The sequence below is a fragment of the Abramis brama genome (genome assembly GCF_963993115.1).
Source record: "Abramis brama genome assembly, chromosome: 8".
In the NCBI taxonomy this organism is placed as follows: domain Eukaryota; kingdom Metazoa; phylum Chordata; class Actinopteri; order Cypriniformes; family Leuciscidae; genus Abramis; species Abramis brama.
The window spans coordinates 43826424-43848930 of NC_139970.1; the positions used below are offsets into that span (position 1 = coordinate 43826424).

At 40.3% G+C, this 22507-nt stretch overlaps 1 protein-coding gene across 1 annotated transcript in view; it reads right to left on the reverse strand.

Annotated features, from left to right (window-relative positions):
• The window catches only part of LOC311088377 (uncharacterized protein), a 252493-nt gene that overhangs the window by 107339 nt on the left and 122647 nt on the right, over positions 1-22507 (reverse strand). The window lies entirely within an intron of this gene.

Here is a 22507-nt window from a genome sequence, read left to right on the forward strand (position 1 = left end):
CCCCATTTACTGGCATAATTCTTTCTAGTGGAGGAGGCCCTAGCATTCAGAATGGTCTCAATAACATTAGGCGAAAGCCCAGTGTCCCTCAGTTGGTACCCATCAGGAGCCAAACATGAAGGTTCCACAGGTCGGGCCTGGGATGGAATATCATGTATATCCCTCCTCTCCGTAATCACCCATGGCGAGCCGTCGAGGAGAGATATTACCTCCGAGAACCATACTCTGTTCGGCCAACGCGGCGCTATCAGTAAGAGGCAAGACCCTTGTTGGCGAACTCTGGCTAGAACTCCTGGGAGCAGAGAAACTGGAGGAAACGCATACAGGTGCTTTTTGGGCCATGAGTGCACCATCGCGTCCAGACCCAGGCCGCTGTGTTGTCCCCCCGCGTTCTGCGACGACAAGACGCACCTAAAGTGGGACCCAAGGTGAGGAACCGGGGTCTGAACCACGTAGAAAGGGAACGAAGGCAAAGCGCGTAACCCTTACCATAAACATGGATTTTAGAAAGTACACGAAGCGTTCAGCGCGTGACTTACCATATACATGGATTTTTAGAAAGGACACGAAGCACTCAGCACGTGTGCTTGCCTTTATGTGCCTGTGGGGATTCTATAGTGATTTTGAGCCACAACTGAAGTGGTCTCATGTGCAAAAGGCCCAGAGTGATACTGTGGACGCAGCTTCCATGAGACCTATGTAATGTCCTGACCTAGCCAGATGTTGCTTTAGGGTGTTTAAAATGTTCATCATCTCACTCTTAAAACTCATTCTTTCCTCACTCTCTTTCTTTCTGCAACTCGTGTGAATGTGTGTGTGTGTGTTTGTGTTAGATATTAGTTTTATGTGTTAGAATAATCAATAAAGTCTTGTTTGTATTTTTAAAGAGAAGTGTTACTTGTGTTATGTGCTTACGAATTTAATGTCTTAAACTGCTGATCTAAGTTACCTTGCTAATAAATAGTGTTTCACTATAGTTTGGATATTTATATCCGCTGCAGAGCTGATAGTTGCAGCCGGTTCAAATGAACCGCGAACGAGTCATTTGCTTGGCCGTAATAAGTGATTCTTTCGAATTCCTTATAAATTAATTAATAATTCCTTTTGAGCTAAATTGACCTTTCAGAATCACTAAATTACGTTACAGACATGTAAAATAAAGACATGTTATGTTACATTGTGATGTAATGGTGTTTTCTGAAAGGGACTAAAGAACAAAGTAGAATGCAGAATACAAATGTTTTTATTAAGTTAAATAGACATATAAAAGTTTCAGGTTATGTTTTAGTGTTGGTAACATGTCCCACATTGTCCCACACAAACTTAGTAATCGTCCCACATTTGGCTTGTTTGATGGTGGTCATCTTACACCTGACACGAGTTGTGGTCTCATTGGCACAAATTAATTTAGATGAGATTAGATAGAACTGTATTGATCCCACTCTTGTATGTCACGGACTTCCGAAGCTTTGTTTGTTCACGTGCTTTTCTGCTCTGGTGATTTGTTAGATATGGTGGAGAAAACAAGTCTGACCACCAGATGTCACTAATGCGCACTGTGGTAAAAGCTTTGAGTTATGAACCTTTTTTTCTGCACAATTTGATGAAAGCATCAAATGCTTCAGAAAGCCTCGGTTTCCCATCACTAGTTTACAGATGGAGTGGAGAATATACCTGTGAAATGTAAGTTTTGCACTGAGGAAAACACCATGTCTCAAACGCATAAAACAGCACAAAATATTGGATGTTTGTGTGTGCTGTGGTGGATCGATTTGATCCATGATCGACCTCTAGGACTGCTTAAAAAAAGCGGGCACACGTACGCAATTATCCAGACTAGATAAACCTGGAGCAAATTAGTGGGATTGCGTGAACTTCAATTACCTTTTATGAAACTGCTTTAGCCCCAATTTGTTCATTCAAGTCAGGTGTTGGAGTTTAATCCCCGCTTTTATAGCGTCTTTTATGAAACAGGCCTCAGATGTAGTAAATGATTGGTGTAGTCTGTAGTGGATTCTTCCCTAAACCTGACTATCTAGCGTCTGCAAATCGACACTTAATAAATATAAATCTGTCGCGTCTACTGATCGACACCGAGCGTCTACAAATCGACACTTAATAACCTTCATACTCTAGCTCTTTGCGTCTTCCGTCAACAACTGGCTGAGTCTCTTACTCTAACTTCTTGCTTCCCTAAACTGACCTGCTGCGCAGCAGAAATTAACAGACAGACTTTCAACAAATGTCCTCTAAATGCTTTAATAACGGCCAGTAGAGTCTTCGAGCAGTTCTCAGAGAAACTCTCCCAAGAAGAATCAAGGCCGGAGGATCTCAGACAAATTCCATTGAGAAAATCCCACAGTGCACAAGAATACAACAGTTTTTATAGTATAGAGGTATGGCATAAATGAATGCTGCATTACATAATTTCCCCACTATTTGATTTGGTTCTTCATATGCAAACCCCTCTGTTACTAGGTAAAGCAAACTTTGTTTTAATGATGACTTCATTTGTTAATCACAAGATTCTAACAGACTGTCTAGTTTCATTTCTCAAACTATGTTATTAATACATACATACACACACACTCAAAGCAACAAGTTTTCCATTGGTTTCGTACAATACATCCTGTTCAGATGTTAGATGTTAAATAAGGTTAGATGTTAGAAACATGGTTAGTTTAATATACAGTTTAAAATTTATATGACAAGTCATTCAGCAAGTGCTATACCATGCAGTTAGTTAGTTTTAGCTAGCTAAGTTTCAACTAATACAATTATTTAAATTGAGATTACTTGACAATTTGAAGTTAAAGGCACAATATGTAAGTTTTCGCTTCCATTTTCAAAACAATAACAAAGGTGAAGCTTGATGATGCTATGAAGGAGAGTGGAAAGATGGGAGAATAATGTTGTTTTCATCATCCAGAGATGTATGGAATTCATGAATCATGTTCACGGCGGATGAGGTAATGAATTAGTTTTTGTATCTCCTGTATGTTTTATCAACATTATTTTATGTCATCGTAATGAATTAGCTGCAAGGAATGTGAAATGTGATGCTATATTAGCCTGTTACTGATATGTGACTATTTGTCAAATGATTTGTTGGGTTAATGCTGCGCAGTTTTACACGTTTAAAACAATTGCATTTAAAGTAAAAATGAACAAATTTGTGGGTAATGGCTAAATATTTTTTTGCAACACGTACTGTATTTAATTTTACTGCCACAGACTTGGTCACCAGACTTAATAAAAAGCATTAGTGCAAACAAAGTACAATATATCTGTATGTTATATTTGCTTTCCTGTCTATCTATTGCTTACATGTCTCTGTTATTAGAGACTGAGTTTACAAGTGATGGTTCAATTTGTGTTTTTATTTACTACTAGTTCTATTTTTCTGTCTTTTTTCTGTTTTAGCGTTAATGATTAAGGACAAAATAGTTTTAGTTCTCTGAATGTTAGGGGCTTAAAGGACATTGTTAAAAGGAAAGCAGTTTTTTATTTTGTAAAGGGCAGAAACAGGGATGGAAATTAACTTTTTTGTTTACCAGCCACTGTGGCTGATGGATTTCAAAATCTATCAGCCACTCAATGTTTTTACCAGCCACTTTCTTGTTTTTAACCGACAATGTGTAACTGCATGTGAAAATGAATACTACAAGATCTACAATACTTAAGTCGTTTATTTCATAGGGTCTCAAGGAAATACTGAGATTTTCTCTTTCTCTCTTATACACACACAAACCATGAACTGATACACATTTCATTAAATGAGTAGGGCAGATTAAACAAAAAACAAACATTCCTCCACCCATCCTCCCCACTCCCAGTCCAATTTACTCCTGCTCATCAGAATCAGATTCTGAAGTTTCAGAGGTGCTTTCCTGAGCATTCTTCTTCCCCTCCATGAACTCTAGGCCGGATGCTAGCCTGATGCCAGAGCTGGATAGCAGGGGTGGGGTCATAATCCTCAATAGAGGGACTGGATAGCTGGACAGTCGGCAGGTCACAGAGGCTTCTTGATGTAAGATGGGACCTCCAGTCACTTTTCACTAACTTCATTTGATTGAAGCCTCTTTCACAGTCTGCAGTAGAGGCTGGTACGGTGAGAATGAGGTCAAGCAGGCTGAGGATGTCGGGGCACTGGTGTTGCAAAAACCTGTTGATTTCTGGCCAGGTCTTCATGTGGAGACTCTCTCCTGTCTCATACAGTCTGGTCTTGAGAATGGTCCACTGATCTGGGATGAGCTCAACAGCGACCCCCGAGGATGTCAGGATGCTCTGGAAGTGTCTAGTTAATTCCTCCACTTCTGATTCACCAAATTCTGAAAAGAGACGGACATAATGAAACAACATTGAGTTATATGCTTTCATGACTTTGTAGATGAAATGTTATGTATGAACCTAAACCACATACCTTTAGAGCGATCTGCGTCAGGCCAACTGTTCAGATTCACTAACTTTGTAGCTTGGAGAATCCCTATGGTCATGTCGGTGAAACGACTTTGCAGACTCTGGCAGAGTTTGTCGAGCAGCTCAAACTTGGCCTTCATGACACGGTTTAGGGCGCTGTCATCATTCTCGTGCTGCTTCATACAGGCTTTCAGCTTGGGCCCAGGTCTGTGGTACATTAGTAATTTTATTCAAGATATTCAGCTAAGCAGCAAACACATTAACACAACTTTTCAGTTCTCTGACACTCACCTGGTTTTGTATTTTGTGAGCACTGTTTGGGTGGCTGTCAGGCAGGTGTGTACTTCAGCCACTGTGATAGCTGAGGTTTGAAGAGTCAGAGAGAAGCTGCTGAGGTGGGTCAGGCAATCATGCATGAAGCTGCAAAACATGAAAAATGCTGGATCCCGGCGGGTTTGGAAGTAGTGGCGTGCTTTGCTCTTCTGCATTGCATTCACCCCTTCAGCTTCTGGTGACTGAATGTCAAATCAAACAAGAAAAGTCATTAGTTCAATTGCCATTTTAATAAAGTGTAAGTTAGTTCCATTTATTAAATTACACTGAACAAATTCCTGACAGTAATCTGACCTAAACTTTTAACTTAACATTCAAGTTCTCTACACTGTTATTTAGCCTACCTGGTCTAGTTGCTGGGTAAGTCCCTCGTAACCCCCTCAAAAAATGGTCAATGGCCCTGAAGAGGTGAGAAATCCACCTGGTGCCTCCAACCCTAGTTGGTACAAGGGGATTCTGGCCCAGAATCTTGAAGCTGTGCTTTAGGTTTGCCCTGTTGAGAGCACTTTTACAATAGAATGTAAGCAGCCCTGACAGCACATCTTCAAGCTGTTTTGCCATAGAGCAGCTCTTAATGGCATCCTTGAAAGCTAGTTCCAGGCGGTGTGCCATACAGTGAATACCCAGGACATGCATGTTTCTTCCTCTCAGCCTGCTCACTACTCCTTTACATGTCCCTGTCATCACCGACGCACCATCAGTTGCACATGCCACCAACTTGGCCACTCTTCTCCACAGACCTCCCTCATCATGCTATCTATTGCCTGGGCGATGTTCTTACCGTCTGCTTTCTCCACATCCTGTATCCCTACAAAGTGGACCTCCACCTTGCCTCGGTTGCACAAGCGCGTATACAGCATTTCCTGTTCCATCACGGCAGTGCCAGTAGACCCGTCAGACATAATGGAGAGGAATTTCGCTGCCGCTATCTTTGACTGAAGGGTCTTCCTCTCAGCTGCAGCTATGTGCTTAATAAACACCCTGGCTTGCTTCCGATTCACGTATATGTGCTACCTGTGCTAATTCCCTTTTTCTCATCTAATCTATAAAATGACAATGGAAAAATAAATAATGAAAAGTAAAGTTAGAAGTAAATATTGTACCATAGCACTAACGTTATAGGCTACTTTATGCATATAATCTAGCCTAGCTACTGACATTAGTTAAGTGGGTGCTATATTCTTCTGACCTTATTCAGCATTTAATCTAAAATCTACTATTCCACATTTAATTGACAAAAAAAGACGTACTTGCATTGCCATTCGTAATCTTGAAATGGCCTTCCTTTTTTCGCGATTGTGTGGGCATTCCTAAACAGTATTATCATCTTATCCAACTGGGCCGTCTTCAGGCTGGTAAGTGCCTTCATGGCAGCCGTATTCTCCGGGCTGCTTTTCCCTGTGCTATCTTTTTTACCTGAATGTGGCATTTGGACGATTCGTGGCCTTTTATGGCTTCCAGTTTTAGGTTTTTAGTCCCAACAATGAAACTATTAGTTCTCTTATTGGCATCTTCTGAAGCGTGTTGACGACATACCGAACAGAACATTGTCAGACTTGTCTCGTCGTAAACTAACCAATCGCGGGACTCCCCATTGTCTGCTTTTCTCCATTGTTCTTTAAAAAAAATTTTTTTTTTGACCTTCGCCTCTTTGTCCACTGTCTCCTGAGATGTTTTCTCTGCAGACCTCTTAACACCCACGATGTAACGCCACATTTTTTTGAAGGTGTGCCTCCTCTAAAAGTGTCCGGGTGAAACAGCATGCTACTTTTATTTACCCGCCACGGTGGCTGGTAGGTGAAGCGAGTTTACCAGCCACAACACAAAATCACCCGCATTTGGCTGGTGCTAATTTCCATCCCTGGGCAGAAAGCTCATTGTGTGTTTCTACAAGAGACTCTTTCTTCAGACTTGGATTCCTCTTTCTGGACTAATCAATGGGGTGATGAGGTGTTTTTCAGTTATGGTTCTAGCCGTTCTTGAGGAGTGGCAATTTGCTTTTTGTGAGAACTGCAGTGTACTATTAATATTTACAATATAATAATCAGAGCCATTCCAGTTCCTTTAAGATTAAGGTTAAAGAAGATTTTGTACTCAAAGTCTCCCCAGAACTGAGAAGGTTGTGATTTCTGTGATTTAAAATGTACAAATAGAGTCATTAGAAATGCTATTTTACAGGCTTATTACACAAACACTATTAGTATTCTTTTCCATGAGTCTTTTCCTCTCCCTCCTAAAGCTAAGGAGGTGAACTTTAGAAAAATTGTGAAGCAAATATTGAAAATTTAGAGCAGGAATGTAATTAGGTTTGGTATTTTTCTGCAAAACAAAGAGTTTGAGTTTGTTATTCATTTCTTGTTGTGTCTTGGAAAGTTTTTCATTCATAAGTGCAGATGGTTTAAATCTAAACCCAACTTTAACCAGTGGATGAATGAGGTTAAACTCTTGTGCAAAATCTTTAAAATTTGTTAAAAACCAGAAAGCCCTTAAATTGATTCCTCTTTTGGATACGTATAAATTAATTTAAAAAGCCCCTTTTGATTTACTAATCAAAAACAATCAAAAAATCAATCAAAAACTTTATTGACAGGCAAGCAAATCCAAATGACAGATGAACAGCAGTAGTAAAGTGAGATCTGTGTCTTATTTGAGAGAAATGTTTAGTCTGTAAAAGTATTAGAGACGTCTGATCTGAACAATAATAACAATACAAGACATGTGAGACTTTAAGTGTGATTGGAAGTCATTTTTAAATTCCCCAATCAAATATGAATTACTAGATCAGTAAAAAATCAGTATTTACAATGACAAACACTTTGAGCACTAATGAGTTAATGAGAAAATATGTTGCTGTTTGTTCTCAAATTATGTTCTAGGGTGGAAATAAGCCTCCTGAAAATAAACATACAGTAAATGCCAGCATATAAAGCCATTACAAATTAAAGGAGAACTCCGGTCAATTTTAACATTGAGCTCATTTTTTTGTACATTTGGAGTGCTGTCAATACAGAGAACAACGACAAAAATCGGTGTTGCCTACACTGTGTTATCCTCTTTTTAAAATTTGCACCCTGTTGACTTCAATAGGGCATGTTTTAAACCTGCTTTTAGCCTCTTAACATCCTTGATGTGTCATTACAAGTGCACAGCCAATGTGAGTGATTCCTTCGGAGTGAACGCGTCTGACTGCAGTAGATGTGAAAGATATTAATAAAAATAATAATACTTCAGCCAGCGCACGTACCTGTATTTAGATCCTGTTTTCAGTCGAAGTCCATAGTAATCGATTGTCGTGTTCACGCGCGTGATCATAGGTACCAATGCGCGTGAACACAACAATCGATTACTGTGGACTTCGACTGAAAACAGGATGTAAATACAGGTACGTGCACTGGCTGAAGTATTATCATTTTTATTAATATCCTTCACATCTACTGCAGTCAGATTGACCCGCGTTCACTCCGAAGGAATCACTCACATGACCTGTGCACTTGTAATGACACATCAAGGATGTTAAGAGGCTAAAAGCAGGTTTAAAACATGCCCTATTGAAGTCAACAGGGTGCAAATTTTAAAAAGAGGATAACATGGTGTAGGCAACACCGATTTTTGTCGTTGTTCTCTGTACTGACAGCACTCCAAATTTACAAAAAAAAGAGCTCAATGTTAAAATTGACCGGAGTTCTCCTTTAATGAAGATTAATAAATGACAAAAAAAAATTGTAATAATAGAAATGAAACCATTAGGTTTCTGATGTGTGAATATGTGCTTGATCTCGTTCAGCTCTTCTGGATCTGATGACTTAAACCAGAATAATGACAGTAGCCACGCCCACCAGAGCAGAGAGGACCAATCGGTTCACAGCTTCAGTAGGACCACAACAGTGGACAGAGTCTGAGGAATAAAAGCATCAAACTGAGATCAGATCAGTTCATAAACGCTAATATCAGGAACAGGCAGACAAGCTGGAAAACATGAGAGAGAGAAAAGATAAATACAAACAAATCTAATCAACAATCGTATTTTTGGTTATTTTTGGTTGAGTCAGTGTTTATATGATCTATCATATCAAACTATAAAATGATTCAACAATTAATAAATATGTAAATAATTAGTTAAAAACAAGAATATTTGAAGGACATGAGAAATGATCTCTACTCACCAGAGACAGAAACTCTGAAAGCTTTTAATGAGAGAGTTTTTGAAAGCCGAATCTCTCTCATACGTCTGGTCTTTAGTTTATAATCTCCAGCATGTTCAGTTGTGATGTTTGTGATGGTCAGAGATCCAGTTTGATTGTTCAGCTTCAGTCTGTCTCTGAATCTCCCAAGATAATCATCATATACAGTGATTCTGTCGGCCTTTACATTAATTTCAGCTATTAAAATATTTTCATCTCCAAACATCCACCGAATCCATTCATAATCCTTTATTTCAGTGAGATCAGAGTTTACAGTGAGTGATTCTCCCTCCTTCACTGATATTTCAACTGTATCAACAAACAGAAACAGAGTTTGTATCTGAGATATTGATATTCAAATTTCAAATGAACAATAACATAAAACAAAAACAGAAATGAAGCAAAATGGTGTTTAGATTAATATTGTTTCATTTGATAAAAAAATTAAATGGTAAAACAAATATTTAACCTACCAAAGACTGCGAGAAGGACATAACTGCCTTGCCGCAGGTTATAATCTCCAGCATGTTCAGGTCTGATGTTTGTGATGGTCAGAGATCCAGTTTGATTGTTCAGCTTCAGTCTGTCTCTGAATCTCCCATCAAGAACATCATCATATACAGCGATTCTGTCGGCCCGTTTATTGATTTCAGCTATTAAAGCTTTTTCAAACCTCCACTGAATCACATCATCATCCTTTATTTCAGTAACACCAGAGTTTAGAGTGACTGATTCTCCCTCCTTCACTGACACTGAAGTCACGGACACTGATACCAAAAACACAAACAGGGTTTGTCAGATTAATACTGTGAAATCACTTAATAATGTTTAACTAAATAATTTAAAATGCCAGTTTTAAATAAACAATATCATAAAACAAACAAAAAGAAACAAAATGGTGTTTGAATTCATTTCAATGTTGTCATTAAATAAAGGTGAAACAAATGTGTTTAACCTCACCATAGGCACCGATATTGATCTCTCTCTTTCTCACACCGTTGATCTGTAGAGAATAATATCCAATCACTTCAGTGATGTTTATGATGGTCAGAGATCCAGTTTGATTGTTCAGCTTCAGTCTGTCTCTGAATCTCCCATCAAGAACATCATCATATACAGCGATTCTGTCGGCCCGTTTATTGATTTCAGCTATTAAAGTGTCTTTATACTTCCACTGAATCACATCATCATCCTTTATTTCAGTGAGATCAGAGTTTAGAGTGAATGATTCTCCCTTCATCATAAACTTAAATTCATCTTCATCACCAAACACACCTGAAGAACAGAGTTTTTCACAGATTAAAGCTTTAAAATCACTTAATGTTGGTTTGATGAAGCTTCACTGAAATACTTTAAATCATTTAAATGTGATATTAATAATATTGTGCAGCAATACAAAAACAAAAGTTGACAAGTGAAATAGAGTAGAAATAGATTTATATATGGAACAAATACTAAATAAAAACACACTTTTACTTTAATGTTGTAACAAGAACTAGGCTGAATTTACTGTTGCTGTATAAACTCATGCTGTGGTTCTTTTCTGTCTTTAGTAGATTTATTAAATGTTATTGTGGATTAACTAACATTTATGAAATCAAATAAAGACACAGAAAAGAAGCACAGCGTGTGCAAACTGGTATATCCATATATCTTTAGTAGATGTTAGTAAATGTTAGTGCTGTCCTGTAACAGTGAATGTTAATCCTCTCTGACTAATTTAACCAGTCATTTATTACATGGAACCAGAACTGAAGCCATAAAAACATATTTAAAAGAAACACAAACAGAAGAAAACAGTGTGAAACATCTTCAGTGCTTTCAGTCCACAAATATGAAAAGACAAACTCTTCAAAACTGCTTCAGTAATAAAATGACAGATGATCTGATGTGAAGCTGCTCTGTAGTGAAATGAAGTGAAACTCCACCAACATCTAAAATAACTGCACATCTATAAGTGTTAATGCATGAACATCTAGCTCTTTATTCCTGATAATTCACACTCTGACCTTTATCACTTGCGCCAGCTCCAGTGCGCCTCAACTTCTTGTCATTTTCAAGCATACTGTAGTAAACACTAACCCATGACGTGTACACTGTTAGACTTTTCAAGGTTTTTTTTTACAGTAACTTACTGGCAACACTGTTAGATTTACAGTACCTAACCGTTACAATTAAGATTTACAGTACCTAACCGTATTTCAGTTTTACAGTAACTACATGGTACTGTAATTGTGTAATACAGTGCATTACTGTAAAAAATCAAGCTAATTAGTACACTACTGTAATTATTTTTATTTGTACTAAATATAAATTAGATTTTATAATTTTGATATAGAATTAATTTTATTTTTATCCTACATAAGTACTACTGACATTCAAATCAATTAGACAAAATTATTACAAAATGTATATATATATATTTTTATATAAAACATTTCATATACATCACAAAATAAACAGTCTGCCAATGCTGGGAATGATGTGATACATTTTTACACATTTTAGGGTTTTGTGTTAATTTTAACTCAGTGTTAATGATTTTAACAAAGTAAATATGTCAGAAAGGTTAGCACAAAGATGTGTAAACGTGTTAAATTAACACATTATGTGCTGTCCTTCACTGCACACATTTTTATACAAAATGATTGTAGAGGCATTGGTTGTTTAGCTTATACAATTATTATAATGAAATATCAACCATTACATTCATAAAACTGCAGAATATAAATACATTAAGCAGTCAAAAAGGAAATGTCAGACACAGGACAAAACACAGTTCTTTTCACAATACATGACACATAACCCCACCTTCAGAATAATTTCACTTATTTCCAAAAATTTGCCCATGAATCGCCCCATGAACGATCCTCCACTGAAGGTCTCCCGTTCTTTTGTCAATGGGGCGTTTGTATAAGGACTGCCAGCAGCCTCTAGGGGAGGAAAGAATTCCAAAAAAATCAGTCCATTTATTTGAAGCAAGTCCATGCAAGCGACCAGCATTGGATGCCTTCACACAGGAGATGTAGAGGGCTTTTTTCCCCACTTCCTCAAAAACTCCAAGCTGAGGAGTTTCAAAAGACAAAAGACAATTCTCATCATCTTGCCATTCTCCCACGGCAATAGTCACATTCAGAGAAGGGAAAACATAAGGAACCCCCTTTCTCCATTGATCAGTTGCTATAGAGTCATTTGTAAAAATCTTATGGTCCGCATGCAAAGACTTTAAAATTCTAGTTGTAGCTTGTTTCAGCAGCCTCAGAGATCTCACTCCAGTCCTTTCACTCAATTCCTCTAAGCTCTTGGTCAAAATACACTCACCTAAAGGATTATTAGGAACACCATACTAATACTGTGTTTGACCCCCTTTCGCCTTCAGAACTGCTTTAATTCTACGTGGCATTGATTCAACAAGGTGCTGAAAGCATTCTTTAGAAATGTTGGCCCATATTGATAGGATAGCATCTTGCAGTTGATGGAGATTTGTGGGATGCACATCCAGGGCACGAAGCTCCCGTTCCACCACATCCCAAAGATGCTCTATTGGGTTGAGATCTGGTGACTGTGGGGGCCATTTTAGTACAGTGAACTCATTGTCATGTTCAAGAAACCAATTTGAAATGATTCGAGCTTTGTGACATGGTGCATTATCTTGCTGGAAGTAGCCATCAGAGGATGGGTACATGGTGGTCATAAAGGGATGGACATGGTCAGAAACAATGATCAGGTAGGCCGTGGCATTTAAACAAAAAATTGGCACTAAGGGGCCTAAAGTGTGCCAAGAAAACATCCCCCACACCATTGCACCACCACCACCAGCCTGCACAGTGGTAACAAGGCATGATGGATCCATGTTCTCATTCTGTTTACGCCAAATTCTGACTCTACCATCTGAATGTCTCAACAGAAATCGAGACTCATCAGACCAGGCAACATTTTTCCAGTCTTCAACTGTCCAATTTTGGTGAGCTTGTGCAAATTGTAGCCTCTTTTTCCTATTTGTAGTGGAGATGAGTGGTACCCGGTGGGGTCTTCTGCTGTTGTAGCCCATCCGCCTCAAGGTTGTGCGTGTTGTGGCTTCACAAATGCTTTGCTGCATACCTCGGTTGTAACGAGTGGTTATTTCAGTCAAAGTTGCTCTTCTATCAGCTTGAATCAGTCGGCCCATTCTCCTCTGACCTCTAGCATCAACAAGGCATTTTCGCCCACAGGACTGCCGCATACTGGATGTTTTTCCCTTTTCACACCATTCTTTGTAAACCCTAGAAATGGTTGTGCATGAAAATCCCAGTAACTGAGCAGATTGTGAAATACTCAGACCGGCCCGTCTGGCACCAACAACCATGCCACGCTCAAAATTGCTTAAATCACCTTTCTTTTCCATTCTGACATTCAGTTTGGAGTTCAGGAGATTGTCTTGACCAGGACCACACCCCTAAATGCATTGAAGCAACTGCCATGTGATTGGTTGATTAGATAATTGCATTAATGAGAAATTGAACAGGTGTTCCTAATAATCCTTTAGGTGAGTGTATGTCCCAGCTTTGTGCATCCCGCAGCAATGAAACATGCACACAAACTGGGTCCAGACACAAGTCTTGATGGTAAAAAGTCATTAAGAAAAAGTGGCTCTTCAAAAAGCCATAATCCAGCAGGTGTGTTCGGTGTACATGAAATGGTAAACACCTTCCATGCCTCCAGAACTGACTTATAGAAAACAGTCAAATTCACACGGTCCTCATTCTGGAGCTCCATTAAGAACAGATGTTTGTCCAATCCCATACCTCTGACCCTCCTGAGAAGAGCAGAAGCCGTCTTTAACCATGAAGCATCCATGTGATACAACAGTCTCTGAGCTGCTTGCAACCGGAAAGCCATGATTCTGGATCTGATGTCGATCAATCCTTGAACGCCCTCTTGAACCGGAAGGTATAAAGCAGCAGCACGAATCCAGTGTTGTCCAGACCAAAAAAAAATAACAAGTTGCCTTTGAATCTCCTCAATAAGTCCAACAGGTGGCTGTAGCACAGTTATTTTATGCCACAGGGTAGAAGTAACCAAATTATTGGTCACTAAAATCTGCGGTAGCAACCATTTCCATTTAGACAACTTGCTGTACACTTTCTCCACTAGCCCCTCCCAATTTTTCTTTTGATAATCATTTGACCCCCAAAAAAAACTCCCAATAATTTAAGTCCCTCTCTGCGCCACTTTAGGTCTCCGGGTAACTTTGGGAGACTCTCAAACTCCCCTTTACCAGCCCAAAAAGCTTCACTTTTTGCCCAGTTCACTTTAGCTGATGAAGCTTTCTCATATAGACTAAGTACCTCAGATAGACAGTTAATATCTTCAGCATTGTTTACAAAAACTGTAATATCATCAGCATAGGCAGAGAGATGCATTCTTGAGTCTAAAGAGAGACCAGGCGCATTAAAACCTGACAGTCTTTCTCGAAGTCTAAAAAGCAGCGGTTCAATTGCTAGACTGTATAGTTGACCAGACAATGGACAGCCTTGCCTAATTCCCCTTAAAATAGGAATTGGCCGACTCAAAGTGCACCCTATCTTCACCATACATGATGCACCATTATATAACAACTGTATCAAATTTAAAAATGTTTTGCCAAAACCAAAAACCTTCAATACATTAAAAAGATATTTGTGATCCACACGATCAAAAGCCTTTTCTTGATCCAAGGCAATTAACCCAACATTCACACTGAAATCATTACAAATATCCACAATGTCGCGCACTAAAAACAAATTATCCATAATGGACAGTTTTGGAATGCAATATGACTGATCCTTGTTTACAACCAAACCCAAAAAATGTTTTAATCTATTTGCCAGACATTTTGAGAATATTTTATATTCTGTTGTAAGAAGGGCAACAGGACGCCAGTTCTTTAAAAGGGCTAAATCACCCTTTTTGGGTGATAAGACCGCATATTGACCGGAAGTTGGTAAAACACCTTCTCTTATCGATTCACATAAAACATCAAAATAATCGTGTCCAATGCAGTTCCAAAACTTTTATAAAAGTCTGCTGGCAGTCCATCTATTCCAGGGGATCGTCCTAAATTAAGTTGTCCCACAGCAGCAGTAACTTCCTCAAATGTTATACCAGCATCCAAGACAGTTTTAGCACCAGAGTCCAGCTGAGGAAGACCCTGAAGAAGCTGTGTCATACAGTCACTATTTTCACATTTCTCTGCAGCATAAAGGCTTGAATAGAAATCCACAGCATGGGTTCTCATTTCTACAGTCTTAGACGTTATCCTCCCATCAGGGAGTTTAAGACATGGCATTTGTTTTTGTTGAGCTGCCTTATATTCCAGATTAAAGAAGAAAGAAGTTGGGGCATCCATTTCTGCTAATGACATGAAACGGGACCTTATCAAGGCTCCTTTAACTTTCTCATTTAAGACTAGACCAAGCTCTCTCTTTTTTGTTTGCAAATCATCGTACAATATAGAATTGTATGCATCAACCAACTGCAATTCAATTCAATAAATTTGCTTTTCAAGTGTTTCAATCACATTCTTTATTCTACTGCTACAGTTGGCTGTATACTGCTGAAAGAAATGTTTTATTTGAGTCTTACCCACATCCCACCACTGTTTCAAGCTTTCAAAAGAACTATTTTCCTTTTTCCAATCATCCCAAAAGAAAACAAAATTTTCACAAAACGCAGCATCCTGCAGCAATTTTACATTAAAATGCCAGTAAACAGATTTTCTAGGTGTATTTGACATGTTCATTATCATAATAATTAAATGATGATCAGAAACACCCACAGGACAAATGCAACACTCAATTACTCTACTGTTAAAAGATTTTGACACATAGAATCTATCTAGTCGGGCAGCACTAACTCGATTATTAAAAGCCTTAATCCATGTATACTGTCTATCATTTGGGTGTTTGATTCTCCACATATCCCAGAGCTGGAAATCTTTAATGAGTTTTGACAATGCACTTGAGGACTGTATATGAGGTTCCTCAGTATTACGATCTATAGTAAAATGAATAGTGCAATTCCAATCTCCACCAATAACAACACATCCTTCACTAAGACACTTTTTAAGACGCTCACTAAGTATATCTAAAAACTGTAGGCGCTCCTGTCCCACAGTTGGTGCATAAATATTTATCAGAAAAACAAGCATCTCTTGAACTTGAGCTTTAACCACCAACAATCGACCCTTCACTGGCTCCTCTATACTTATAATATCCGCCCTTATTTTTGAAGAAAAAAAGATGCCCACACCTCTACTTAAATTTGTACCATGACTATTTTATGTCCTTTCCACCACAAATTCCACTCAACTTCATTCATCAAGTCACTATGAGTTTCTTGGAGAAAGACGATATCAAGCTTTTTTTGCTAAATTATTTCATAGACTGTAGCACGCTTTACACTATCCCTCCCACCATTAATATTTAAAGAGCCTATCCTCAAAGCCTCCATATACAAAATTAAGATGGGAAATAAAGAACAAAGCATGATAGAAAAGCAAAGAAAAGACACCGTGTAATACATGGTTTACAATTTTTTGGATTTACTCTTTCTCTTACTCATTGCTTTACTTTTTCTGATAGTGGTAAGAAGCTTTTTGAAACGAAAACGCTTCTTCTCACAAAGTTCATCAACTCCAACAGTCTTCTGATAAAAAATAACAGAGTGAACAAACTTGTCTACATCAGAGAAGAAATCATATATGTTGATTGGTTTACCACACGTTTCGTCCAAAAAGTTGTTAATTTCTTCCAGACTATACAACGAATCTTTATTGAAAACTCCCCAAAAAACTGTCTGATTTGTTCAAAACGGCAGATTCATTCTAGAACTAAGCAACTAGGTCACTGAATCACAAAAAAAAAAAATGCATTTGTTCAGATACGCATAACTCTTTCTGTGGCTTGTTTGGAACTATTGTCATTGGAGAAATAGAGCAAAAACAGAGAATATTTAAAATATTATGTCTAAAATGTCACATCACAATATTCACTCTTTGTTTACTGAACTGTTTTATAAAATCATTATCACATTTGCAATCGTGCCAATATTCTGGAAATATTTTTTATATGTTATAATTATAAAAATAACTCATACTAGGGCAAATTTTTTTTACTGCATACAAATGCAAGCCCTAAAAATACAATGCATTAAAATGCAAGCATGGTTAATGCAATGCCTCTTTTTTTCAAGTAGTGCAATTCAACAGGCTTTTTATTTCAAAAACATTTGACATTATTTTTCTTCCATAAATGACTGTATTAAAGAGAAAATAATCACTTTGATTATGGAGCGAGAGTTGTCGTGGGCTGTTGTGACATGTTCAGTTACACTTGTCTAAAGAAGGATCAGTTCTTGACAATTGTCTTTAGGAGGATTTATATGCATTCAGAGTTTCTGGAAAAAGATCCCTATATTCCTCAATGCATGTTCAACACATTGTGCATGATTCATCACGGTATGTTATTCCCAAGAAAATAGTTTTTTCTTTGTAATTTTTCATCATATTGTAATAATCTGCTCTACATGAGTGACTATGTGACTAAGGCCTCTAAAGAGCCTCATAGACATTATATATTAGACAAACTCACATTCAGTTCTGGGGTCTCCTTACTAAAAGTGTACGTGCCCCCGTATGGCAAAAAATATTCAGACTTATAAAACGTCTCGGTTACGTATGTAACCCTCGTTCCCTGAGTAGGGAACGGAGACGTTGCGTCGGATGACGACGATTGGGGTTTCACTTAGAAAGCCTATCACCTTCGAGTATATAAAACGAGCCAATGGCAATGAAATGCCATGGGTCTGCGGAATTTGCATAGCGTATCTCCGCCCACCGCAGGGGGTATATAAGGAAGTACGCTGGCAACATGCAGATATGTCTTCGCTGAGGAGCCGAGACTGAACTCAGGTGTTCCCAGCGGTACAGCGGAAGTGGCAGGAAGACGTAACGTCTCCGTTCCCTACTCAGGGAACGAGGGTTACATACGTAACCGAGACGTTCCCTTTCGTGGTCACTCCGAGTTACGTCGGATGACGACGATTGGGGTTCCAGTCTAATCACGCCACCTCGGCTGTCATCCAGTGCCCTGCGTAAGTCTGAGCTCCCTGTTGTGAGACTAGCACGAACGAAGGAGTCCTACCTAACACAGGAATACCAAGGTACACTGGGAAGCATATCTCAGGAGAAATATGCAATTACGCCCAACCATTAAGGGGGGGACTTGAGAGACACATATGAGCCAGAGGGATGCATATGGGGTATCACTGGGGTGTCCAGCCGCAGGTGGAATATTTAACCTGTTAACCGTTGCCAGAGCGCGGACGCACTGAAGCGGTTTTATTTATATATAGTTCAAAGTTACTATCAGATTTAATGTTATACCTTGACAAACTATACATCATTAAAAAGATATAAGACTCAAGTTTCAGAATTTGACCACTATTGTATTCTGAGAAACTTAAAGCGACAGTTATTTCTTAATTTGTGTCAGGAGTTATGAAATAAAAAAATTAGTCGATACCTTTGATATGAATTATGCGCGTCAGCCGCTTTCATTCATAAAAAAACTCCCGTGCCGTCGTCATGACAGCGATACACAAAACAACGTGCCTCAGGGCTTTAGCTCAAAAATGTGCAGATTTGGAGAAATATTGATATATTCTCATAGGTTTACATCAGATTTCTATAGACAGGAATAATATTTATTGAATTTATACCCAAATGCGTCGATGTAATCATTATGAGCGTTTGCATAACTCTGATACTGTGTTTTCAATTCATACCAATAGCCTGAGGGCGCCCTCGCCGCCCTGTGCACAGTATTAGAACATGAAGAAGTGCCATAATCATGTGACAATCCAGGAAGCCTCGAACACACACAAAGCTAACGAGATCGCGCTGTAACTATGGCTGTAACATGCAGTTTTGAAGACAATAAACATGTTTGCTATGATATTTGAGTTACCTGTGTTTTTCAATCCATGCCAGGTATTTCCATAATAATAGATTATATTTATAATGTAATGCTAATCTATATAGAATCGTTGTGCAGAACACTATCCAATAGTATATTTTCTGTCTGATTTTTTATCTGAAGCCAAATTAGATCACAAAAAATTATTTAAAATACTCGATTTGCTTTATAAAGTAAGTTTATAAGCACAAACATGGTTTTAATCTCATAAATTGTCGTGTATTGATGGTGTGCTAAGCTAACATGCTAGCTAGCCCTAGGTGCACCTGCCACCTAGAAGTTATATTTTTATTATTTTTTGAATGCTTACTGAAATGTTTCTTTATTCAAGAAATGCATTTGATACAGTTTAAAATGTAAGGGTGAACTTTAAGAAAAGAAATTAGTGACTGAAACCATATGAATAGCCTGTGAATAGCCAGTCGTTAGTAACTATAATGCAGACAAAAGAAATGCATATTTAGAGCCATAACCGGGCTGGAGAGGTGTGAATGTGTGCAGGGGGAGATTGAGACTGAATGGGGCTCGTTTGCACCACAAAACAATAAAGACAATATACTGGATAGATGGTTAGAAGATGACAATAAACATCAGTAGCATTTTAGCGTCAAATCAAAATAAAGTCACATGACATGGTCTTGAAAAACATTTCACTAAATACAGAGTTTTGGACTTATTATCTTAAGATTTTAAACATAAAATGTTTAGACATGTGGCATTAGCTGTAGTGCATTTCTAGATTGCTCCAGTGCCAACTTCAATTTTTTTTTCATGAGGATGTTTCATAAAAAATAATTTCTAATAACTTTACAAAACTTTGAAGCTATTTATAACAATTTTTGTCATTATGACAATAATTAATTCTACATTTACAATAAACTGCCAGGTGTCAGCTTTCAAATGAGATCATACTTGTGCTTTTAGTACAAAGGGTTCATGAACTGTATCTGTTTCAGTTTGGGTATGTCATTTCTTGGGATTTTTCAAAAGTGGGATTGCAGCTTAACAGGTTAAACCCCAGGGGTGGCAAGGTGGCTTGCCAAGGGAAAGACACACGCTCAAAAGAGACTTACAGTGGAATACACATGTGGGGGTCGCCCAGAGGGGGGACCATGCACATGGAGGCACCTAGTCAAGCGCAAAAGCTGCGTTATGGCAGATTGGCATAACTCAGGCGTTGACGTAACCAGTGCTGGAGGAAACTCAGAGCTTATCAGACTCACCTGAGAAGATAATCGCACGTATCCCGTCCGTGGAGAGGAATGGCGAGCAAGCGAAGACACCTGAGCAGAATCTAGTACCGGCTGGTTGAAGCGAGTACATGGGAAGAAACTGGCTCTACTCGGAGATTATAGAATCTCGCGAATGTGTTGGGTGTCGCCCAGCCTGCAGCTCTACAAATGTCTGTTAGCGAGGCGCCATGCGCTAGAGCCCAAGAGGAAGCCACACTACGAGTGGAGTGGGCTTTCACACCAAGGGGGCATTGACGACCTTGCTGCTGGTATGCCAAAGCAATGGTATCCACTATCCAGTGAGATAACCCTTGCTTTGAGAGAGCCTTTCCCTTCAGCTTCCCACCATAACAGACAAGAGCTGGTCTGAGGTCCTGAAACACTGCGTTCTGTCTACGTAAGCACGAAGGGCGCGTACTGGGCAGAGCAGTGCCAAGGCTGGGTCTGCCTCCTCCAAGGGCAGCGCTTGCAGGTTCACTACTTGGTCTCGAAAGGGTGTGGTAGGAACCTTGGGCACGTATCCAGGCCGGGGTCTCAGGATCACGTGAGAGTTAGCCGGCCCGAATTCCAGGCACGCTTCGTCAACCGAAAATGCCTGCAGGTCCCCTACCCTCTTGATGGAGGCCAATGCAACCAGGAGCGCTGTCTTCATAGACAGGAACTTAAGCTCTACTGATTGCAAAGGCTCAAATGGAGCACTCTGCAGGGCAGTTAGAACCACTGAGAGGTCCCAAGAGGGTACGAGGGGAGGACGAGGAGGATTCAGTCTCCTCGCTCCCCTCAAGAACCTGATGATCAGGTCGTGCCTTCCCAGAGACTTACCATCAACTGCATCGTGATGTGCGGCAATGGCGGCAACATACACTTTCAGGGTGGAGGGAGACAGCCTTCGCTCCAACCCTTCTTGCAGGAAGGAAAGCACGACACTGATCGGGCATTTCGTGGGTTCTTGATGTTTAGAAGAACACCAGTTGACGAAGAGGTTCCACTTCAACGCATAGAGATGTCTCGTGGACGATGCTCTAGCGGAAGTGATGGTAGCCACCACCGCAGGTGGTAGGGTACTCAAACCTGCCTCGTCCTGTCCAGGAGCCACACGTGGAGGTTCCAAAGATCGGGACGAGGGTGCCAAAGGGTGCCCCGTCCCTGACAAAGGAGGTCCTTCCTCAGAGGAATTGGCCAGGGAGGTGCTGTCGCGAGGAGTACTAGTTCGGAGAACCAGGTCCGGTTGTGCCAATACGGGGCAACCAAAATGACCTGCTCCTCGTCCTCCCTGATCTTGCGCAAGGTCTGCGCAAGAAGGCTCACTGGGGGAAACGCATACTTGCGTAGGCCCCGCGGCCAGCTGTGCGCCAGTGCATCCGTGCCGAGCGTGCCCTCGGTCAGGGAATAGGTCGCAGTGGGACGAGTCGCGGGAGGCAAACAGGTCTACCTGTGCGTTGCCAAACTGATCCCAAATCAGCTGGACCGACTGGGGATGGAGTCTCCATTCTCCAGCGAGAGGCCGAAGCCGAGACAGCTCGTCGGCCGCCTGGTTCAGATCTCCCGGGATATAAATGGCTCGAAGCGACCTCAGATGCTTCTGACTCCATATGAGGAGGTGGCGGGCGAGTTGCGACATACGGCGGGAGCGTAGACCACCTTGGCGGTTGATGTAAGCTACTGTCGCGGTATTGTCTGATCGGACTAGTACGTGCTGACCCTTGAGCAACGCCTGGAAGCGGTGCAAGGCGAGACGTACAGCCAGCAACTCGAGGCAATTGACATGCCAAAGGCGCTGGGGTCCTGTCCAGGAGCCCGAGGCAGCATGTCCATTGCACATGGCGCCCCAGCCCGTGGTGGAGGCATCTGTTGATACAACAACATGCCGGGAAACTCGTTCTAGGGGCACTCCGGCCCATAGAAACCTGAGGTTCGTCCACGGGGTGAAGGTCTGACGGCAGGCTGGAGTCACTGGGACTCTGAGCGTGCCGTGTAGCCATGCCCACCTCGGGACTCGATCGTGAAGCCAAAGCTGAAGCGGTCTCATATGAAGCAATCCCAGCGGCGTTACTGCGGCTGCGGATGCCATATGCCCCAGGAGCCTCTGAAAAAGTTTCAGTGGAACCGCACTCTTGCCCTCGAACTGACGAAGACAAGTCAGCAGTGACTGCGCGCGCTCGCTCATAAGCTGCGCGCACATGGCGACCGAGTCGATCTCCATACCGAGAAAAGAGATCCTCTGCACGGGGCAGAGTTTGCTCTTCTCCCAGTTGACCCGAAGGCCCAGACGAGCTAGATGCCGGAGCACTAGGTCCCTGTGTTCGCAAACCCGGTCTCGAGAGTGAGCTAGGATCAGCCAGTCGTC